Consider the following 8866-nt stretch of genomic DNA (forward strand, 5'->3'; position numbering starts at 1 on the left):
TGTCATTTTGACTATAAGCATGTACGTCATGGTAGTGTAATCCCCACCTGTACCCCGCTCCTGTGTATACGGTGGACACTTCGCTCTAGGTCCGTGAAGAGTTGTTTTCGATGTACAATGACCACACAACACATCAGACGACACCATATGCTTTGGTTGGGTAACCACTTGGCACCCTTTTAGTGTTTTTAGCAATTGCAGTAGTGCACATGAAATTACAATATTAAACAATGGTACATTAGCCGGCATAAATGAACAATATTTGTTTTCTCCCGCCGTAGAGATGGGGACATTACATAAAGACAGGGGTTCTCAAACTGTTTAATACCACAACCCCATATTATGAGGGATTTATTTTGGCGACCCCATCACCTCCCCCCCATTATTAATAATGATAATAATTATTATTATCATTATTGTTATTACTACAATTATTTGAAAACTCTAGTTACTAGTTACTTTGTAGATTTAGATTATTATAACAAAACTTATCACTTCACCCCTATATACATTTTGTCCATTCGAAAATAGGCGATCTACAAGCTCACAGATCTTGTAGATCTGCTATTTTCAAAAGGTGTCATACATTTGAAAACTTGTGAAATGGGACATTCTGCATAATGAGTATAGCCTACTTTCTAGTTTTTGTACTTTTACTTAAGTACATTTTCATTCCGGACTTTTACTTGTAACAGAGTATTTCTAGATTTTCTACATTGCAGTTGATACTTTTACTTGAGTAAAAAATGTGAACGCTTTTTCCACTGACTGTATGTCCATGTCCAACCACAAGTTTATTGCCAGGGACCACCATATAATATTTGTGGTGTTAAAATGTTTGCAAAAACATTCCAAGTTTTTCACATTTTGTCAAAAGTTTTTGAAAATAGCAGATCTACAAGCTCACAACGCGTCATGATGCGACACGTTGTGAGCTTTTAGATCGGATATTTTCATAATAGCTGATGTAGGCTATATAGGGTTAAAGTGGTTGAACTGCTGGGGGCCCCCTGGAACACTCCCAAGGACCCCTGACAGTGATGCACTGGACGTACGCACAAATGTCTTATGTTGTAGTAGTAGGAGGTCACTCACTGTATCTATCTACGTTATCGTTTAATGTTCTCTCATGTAACACACACACTCACATTGGATAATATGTTATCCAATTCATTCTTGTTTTTCCTTTGCTGGTATAACGCACTGACTTTTGTCTTATATTGTGCTTTTTTTTTCTTTCTAAGAACCTTAACTAACGTCCATAAATATATCATGCACAGCATTGCTGCTATGCTCACACACCTTTTATATCTTATCTCAGGTACTAGTGTAAATATGTAGATCCCTTTTTTTTTTAAATCTCCTTTTCCACTTGGCCCCCTCCCCTCTTCTTCCCCACCTTCTTCTTTCTATGGAAATAACGTTACGATGGGAATTTCACCCACTTTTTTGCTTCTGTAAGCCTGTGATGTGATGTGACAATAAACCTGATTCTGATTCTGATTCTGAAAATGTGATGAGTTTTAGTCTGGCAGAATAAGGATAACGACAAAACGAGTGCCTTCATTTGTGACAGGTAAATGCATGTAAAAACATCTCAGTCAGTAATCCTCCTACTCTAATTGACGGCCAAACTCATGGAGGCTAAACAACTGTATGAAAGCACTCTCCAAGCACACACATGGCCCAACTAACTCCACATTTTCCCCCAAAATTCCTCAATATTCTGCCTGTAACACCAGCTGCTTCCCATACCGTTACTCTACTTGCACGATGTACAATTAATATGAAACGCATTATGCCCCAATACTATGCAAATCACTTCGCCAGCTCGCACTTTACTTCCGGATGGTTCGTTTCACCAAACTGAGCACCTTTGCCACATCAGTCAAACGGGAAAGAAACAAGCGCTGCCGTGGTCTATGCAAACGAGCCCAAATGCGCGCCCAAATAAGACCTATTATACAAAAGGCAGACCTGGCAACGCAGGCTACGCCAATCATGTGACAGAGATCCACAAGCTATGGGGCAGAGACGCCATGTGCCATACACCGTATCTTAGCAACAACGAAAGCGCTCACTCTCATTGGTCGTGTCATCCTGAGGCCAGTTTCCAGACAATGGCATGGCATCGCAGAGAGCTTGCTTGCTGTCGCCACTCGCCATTACAGGCAGACGGCAGACGCAGCAACAACAGGGCTCAGTGAGAGTAGGGCGAGCTGAGCTGGACAGTACAATCACCCTCATTTCTCTAATAAATCGCCCTGTCATTCATATTGTCAAGACTTTTATGTCACTGCAGCCTGCTAATGTAACCAATGTTTATGTCCACTACTGTGATAGCGTTCGTTGTATTTGAGTGATTAGTGGCTAACGCACTTTTACCGTAGCATGTAGCTAACGCTAACGTGGTTGTCGTGGCTGACGCAGATGTGAAATCACGTTGTCAACAATGACAGTTGGTGTGGTGAATGTTACTATTCCTGCTCAGTTAGTCCATTGTAGATGGTGCGCCCACATAAGCCCTAAATCGCCGTTAGTTGGGTTACATGACTATTAAAGCACTTTGAGCTGCATTTCATGTCATGAAAGGTGCTATACAAATAAAGTTTATTATTATTAGCCAAGCGCGGCTAACGCTAATGCACTTTCACCGTTAGCATGTAGCTAACGTGGTCAACGTGGCCTGATATACTTGGATTCTGTTGCTGCTGGTTGTTGCTAATAGTGTCTAAAGCATGTATGTGAATGCTTATGTCCATTACTGTGTTGGCGTTAGTTGGGTTCAAGGATTATTAGCCAAGAGCTGCCTATAATGGGCCGTTAGCGTGTAACTAAGCCAAGGCACTCAAACGGCTATGTTAAACATCTTATCAACAACCTGTATGAGTGGTCAATGTCATCAATGCTAACATTAGCCCGTTGAACAGTGTTATTTTGGTGTATTTTGTGGGTTTTTGTGACACAATGTCACGTCCAAGGTCCAAATGATCACCAGCCTTGGAGAGACACAGTGCAGCTGCAGAGTTCATGTGCAACCTCTAATAAGTCAACATGTTCTCAATCTTTAGAAAACAGCTGATCTACAAGCTCACAACAACTCGCAAAGCCACGCGTTGTGAGCGTGTACACCGGCTATTTTAAAATAGCCAAAGTATATAGGGATACAGTGGTTAATGCAGGTTTTGTAATAATTATATACATCTACAGTTTACAAAAGGACAATATTTGCCTCTGAGATGTAGTCGAGTAGAAGTACAAGTACTGAAAATTGAAGATAATCCAGTAAAGTTAAAACCCCTGAAATTTGTACAGTACTTGAGTACAAACAAATGTACATTATCTATCTATCTATCTATCCATCAGCATAAAACGAAACGAATATTCTATCTATCTATCTATCTAACTATATATCTATCTATATCTAGCCTGTCTGTCTCTCTGTGAACACATTACTTAATAAGATGTATGATGATTCATTATATTATTCTATGATTATTAGATAATGATTATACGTGCCCCATGATTATTATAAGATCATATATCTTAATCAAATATAATAATCATATGATATAGAGCTGAGGCCGCGCGCAGCGCGGCCGAAGTTCTTGTCTTTATTATAGGCTAAACCTAAGGGAAATATGTTCCCTATTGTCCAGGTTTGTTCATCTTCTTACACATGCTACACATACGTGCAATGGTTCAATTTGATATTTTGTTGTTAAAACAAAAAGGTTTTTGTGAAAATTTTAAAGCTCTAATCTCTGATAATCATTGCCATAGAGTGTTTGTTCAGTAACAGGGATCCATCTGTATCTCCAGCGGTTTAATAAACTGAAAATATGTTTTTAGGTTGACAATTTCATCCCATCAGGAGAGAGTATCCTGATTTGATGTAGTCCTACTCAGTGGTGGAAAAAGTACTCAAATGTTTTACTTAAGTAAAAGTATCAATACTGCACTGCAGAAGTACTCTGTTACAAGTAAAAGTCCGGAATTCTAAATTTACTTGAGTAAAAGTACAGAAGTATTGGCATCAAAATGTATTTAAAGTACCAAAAGTAAAAGTACAAAAATGTTTGAAAATAGCCGATCTACAAGCTCACAACGCGTCGCTTTGCGACGCGTTGTGAGCTTGTAGATCGTCTATTTTCAATTAGCCTCGGTATAAAATAGGGCTAAAGTGGTTAATGTATGTTTTGTAATATCATAATTTATATCTGAAAAGTAACTAGTAACTAAAGTTTCCAAGTAATTGTAGTGGAGTAAAAGTACAATATTTGCCTCTGAGATGTAGTGGAGTAGAAGTAAAAGTATTGGAAATTGGAAATACTCAAGTAAAGTACAAATATCTCAAAATTGTACTTAAGTACAGTACTTAAGTAAATGTACTTAGTTACTTTCCACCACTGGGCCTACTGTTCAGTGTTCCAGTTCCAATGTTATGTGCTCACTTGCTGTTTATCCAGTATCCTGTAGTTCTTCCTCTGGATATAAGTGGTATCGTGGATTATCTCTTTACTAAAGCAAAATTGTTCATGTCTAACCTTTTCTATAATGTTCCTATGTCTTCACCAAGCTCTCCCAAGGCCAGAGCACAAGATTCCATAACAACAGATAGTGCTCTGTTATCTGCTACCGCTGCTGAAAAACATGAATGGCTTTGTGTAGACGCTACCACACCATCCCCCACCGCTGCTGAGGGGGAGGGGGGCGCCACACCCCCCCCTACCAAGGATGGTGGAACATCCATAACAAATGAACTCTCTGATAACTCGGAAACAAAAACAAAGGCTGATGACAGCCTGGAGGAGATTGTCGACTCTGATGACAGCCTGGAGGAGATTGTCGACTCTGCAGCCACGGTCTGCAGAGGGTCACGCTGGGTCACGCTAGAAGAGGGATGGCCTCTCGATGAGGAAGATCAACCAACTCTATCACCTTCCTCCTCCTCATCATCATCTTTTTCCCTGTCCCCAATACCCCTTCTGGAGTTCACCAGTAGCATGAACGACTTGATTAAAGAGGGGACTAGAATCACCCCCCAAATCAAACGCCAGGCCCCACAACCATCAACCGTGCCCTGCCCCCCACCCATCCCCCCTCGACGGTTGACGCTGTTGGCACTAGCGATACAGAGGCGCAAGATCAGGAACGAAGAACGTGAAGAACAGCGCAAGAATTGTCCCTACGAATTGTCCCTACGTCTAGAGAATACATTTGACTGCTGAGATAGGCAGGGTCCATTATGCATAGCCAAAATCATGTCTGGGCCCAAGGCTATTTCAGTTAGCCTTGTTGAAAACAAGGTTTACAATATTCACACTGTTATCTCAAATAGAGCCTCCGGGACAAGGAGTGACTTTAAACACTCTGCAAATATAGCAAATTTAACACGCATTCCCTGTAGAGGCAACAGCCAGATAGTTGAATGCCTGAAGCTAAACCTGGCCCTATTTAACATCAGGTCACTTAATGACAAGTCTTCCTCTGTAAATGATATCATCTGTAAAGAGAAACTAGATATTATCTTTTTAACAGAAACTTGGCTTGGATCTGATGGAGCGGTGCCCCTAGCTGCAGCATGCCCACCAAAGTACAGTTTCATTCACTCAGGACGTGAGGGAAAAAGAGGAGGTGGTCTGGCGAGTATCTTTTCTGACACTTTAAAATTCAAACCTCTGCCAAACCTCGGCAGTTTTAAATCATTTGAATACCAGGCCACCATATTGGAGAGTCAATCCTCTGTGCTTATGATTAGTATGTATCGACCTCCAAAGTGCAGCAAAGCCTTATTTCTAACAGAAATATCAGAACTTTTATCTATCTGTTCCACTAATTATGACAGAACTCTGATTACTGGAGATGCTAATCTACATGTTGACATTGTTTCGGATGTTGTGGCTATGGGTTTCCTACAGTTACTGCACAACTTTGACTTTATTCAACATGTTGTTGGGCCAACACATAAACATGGCCATACCCTGGACTTGGTGATCACTAAAGGTTTGAATATCACTGTTGACAGTATTATTGATAAGCCCGAACTAACAGACCACTATTTATTGTGTTTTAATATGACTGTCTCTGATCTAGGGAAAAACAATACAGAATATACTATAAAAAAACGTTTTTTTAGCTCATCTGCAGCAAACGAGTTTCCTCGTCATCTGGCGTGTGTGCAGGTGCCCCCCCTACTTGATGCTCCCTCAGTGAATGATATGGTTCAACATTTTAATCTCAAATTAGAGTCAGCTCTCGACATAGTGGCTCCTATGAAAACTAAAAAGAAACTTAACTCTAGAGTAACACCCTGGATCGACGCGCACATGCGCTCACTCAAGAAAGAATGTCGTAAAGCTGAGCGAATTTGGAGAAAAAACAAACTCACTGTCCACCTAGAGATCTTTAAGAAGTCAACAGTGGCCTATAACAAAGCACTGCGCTTGGCAAGGCAGGCATATTTTTCACGCATTATCAATGACAACAAGCAAAATGCCAGAGTCTTATTCTCTACCATTGAACATCTCTTAAACCCCCCCCAGGCTTACAAGGAGTCGCTCCCTGCTTCTAAAGCTAAGTGTGATGAGTTCGCATCCTTTTTTGAAAACAAAATTTTTAGCATTCGAGCTGGTATTATGAATGCTGCTGCTAGCACTGCAAATGCGGCAAATGGTGCATGGTGCAAAAATGTAGATCCCTCCAGAGGAAGCCTAATATCATTCTGCGCAATTAATGAAGAGGAACTCCGTAAAACTATATCACAGATGACATCATCATCTTGCTCACTGGATGTAGTACCCACCCCGTTTCTCAAAGAGGTTTTAGACAGTGTTATTGGAGATATCCTAAGAATTGTAAACATCTCTCTACTTTCAGGCGTCTTTCCAGACTCACTGAAAACGGCTGTAGTCAGGCCGCTACTCAAGAAACACAACCTTGATCCATTGGTGCTGGGTAATTATAGACCAATCTCAAATCTGCCATTTTTGGGCAAGGTCTTAGAAAAAACTATCTTTCATCAACTGGATGTGTTCCTACAGAACAATAAGGTTCATAACAAATTCCAATCTGGCTTCAGGAAAGGTCATAGTACAGAAACAGCACTTGTAAAAGTAATTAATGATCTAAGGGTGTCCGCTGACGACAAAAATGTATCTGTTCTCCTACTTCTTGACTTAACCGCTGCTTTTGATACGATTGATCACACAATTCTACTACAACGTTTGGAGTACTGGATTGGTTTGTCAGGCACAGCCTTGTCTTGGTTTCACTCTTACCTAACAGGCAGAAGCTATTTTGTCAGTCTAGCTAACTTTGACTCAGACAAACACAACATCTGTTCTGGTATTCCACAGGGCTCAATTCTGGGTCCCTTATTGTTCTCCCTGTATATACTACCGCTGGGAGAACTCATCGCCGATCACGGAGTGAACTTCCATTTCTATGCTGATGATACCCAGCTGTATCTTTCAGTAGCTCCAGACGACCCCTGCGCTCTAGACCCATTGTTGACCTGTCTGTCCAGTATAAAATGCTGGATGAGTGAGAACTTTCTTAAGCTAAATGAGGATAAAACAGAAGTTCTCATAATTGGCTCCAGTGAGCAGAGAGAATCAATAACAAGTAGACTTGGTAACCTGGTTGTAGAAAGTAACACCACAGTAAAGAACCTGGGGGTGATTATCGATTCTGAATTGAATTTCAATACACACATTAATCATGTCACCAAGATTGCTTTCTTTCATCTTAGAAATATTGCGCGAATTAGAGACTATCTGTCGTTAGACGATGCAAAGACGCTGATCCACGCTTTTGTTTTCTCTCGGCTTGATTACTGCAACGCACTCTACTCTGGCCTGCCAAAGAAAACAACTGACAGATTACAACTTGTTCAAAATGCGGCAGCCAGAATTTTAACTAAAACCAGGATGAGAGAACATATCACTCCAGTTCTTGCTTCACTACACTGGCTCCCGGTTGTTTTTAGGATTGATTTTAAAATTCTTTTAATAGTTTATAAAGCTCTAAATGGTCTGGCACCTACCTACCTCTCTGACTGCCTAGAGAGATATGTTCCAAACCGGGCCCTCAGGTCTTCAAGTGCTGACCTGCTCGAGGTGCCTACAATGACATATAAAAAATACGGTGAAGCAGCATTCTGCTTTTACGGACCGACAGTGTGGAATAAACTCCCATTACACCTAAGACAGGCAGCCTCTGTCGATAGCTTTAAAGCACAGCTCAAGACCTATTACTTCACTCTTGCTTTTAGCTGATTCTTTGGTTGATTTTTAATTCCTCACTGTATTCCCTATTTTAATGTTGTTTTATGCCTTTGCTTTTGCTTGCTTTTATTTTATTTTATTTTATCTTTGTTTGCTTTATTGTTAAATTGGTTCTAACTGTAATTGTATTCTTGCTCTGTAAAGCACTTTGAGCTGCATTTCATGTCATGAAAGGTGCTATACAAATAAAGTTTATTATTATTATTTATTATTAAAGAGCTTGAGATACAGTGAGACTCTTAAACAAGTACCAAGTATAAAATATCATGAATATATATATTTAACACTTATTTTAAAACCAACACACAACTACAGAACATACAATAATAATTATGTATTTTGATAAAAATCTGTTTATTGTGTTATCTCAAATATCTCCAGTACAGTATATTCAGTGGTGGAAAGTAACTAAGTACATTTACTCAAGCACTGTACTTAAGTACACTTTTCGGGAAGTTTACTTGTTTTAATTTTTCAATACTTGTAATTCTACTCCACTAAATCTCAGAGGCAACAACTGCACTTTCACTCCTCTACAATATTATTTGAGAACTTTACTAATTACTTAAATTTTGATT

Source organism: Gymnoscopelus braueri (assembly GCF_963280865.1).
Source record: "Gymnoscopelus braueri genome assembly, chromosome: 2".
Classification (NCBI taxonomy): Eukaryota; Metazoa; Chordata; class Actinopteri; order Myctophiformes; family Myctophidae; genus Gymnoscopelus; species Gymnoscopelus braueri.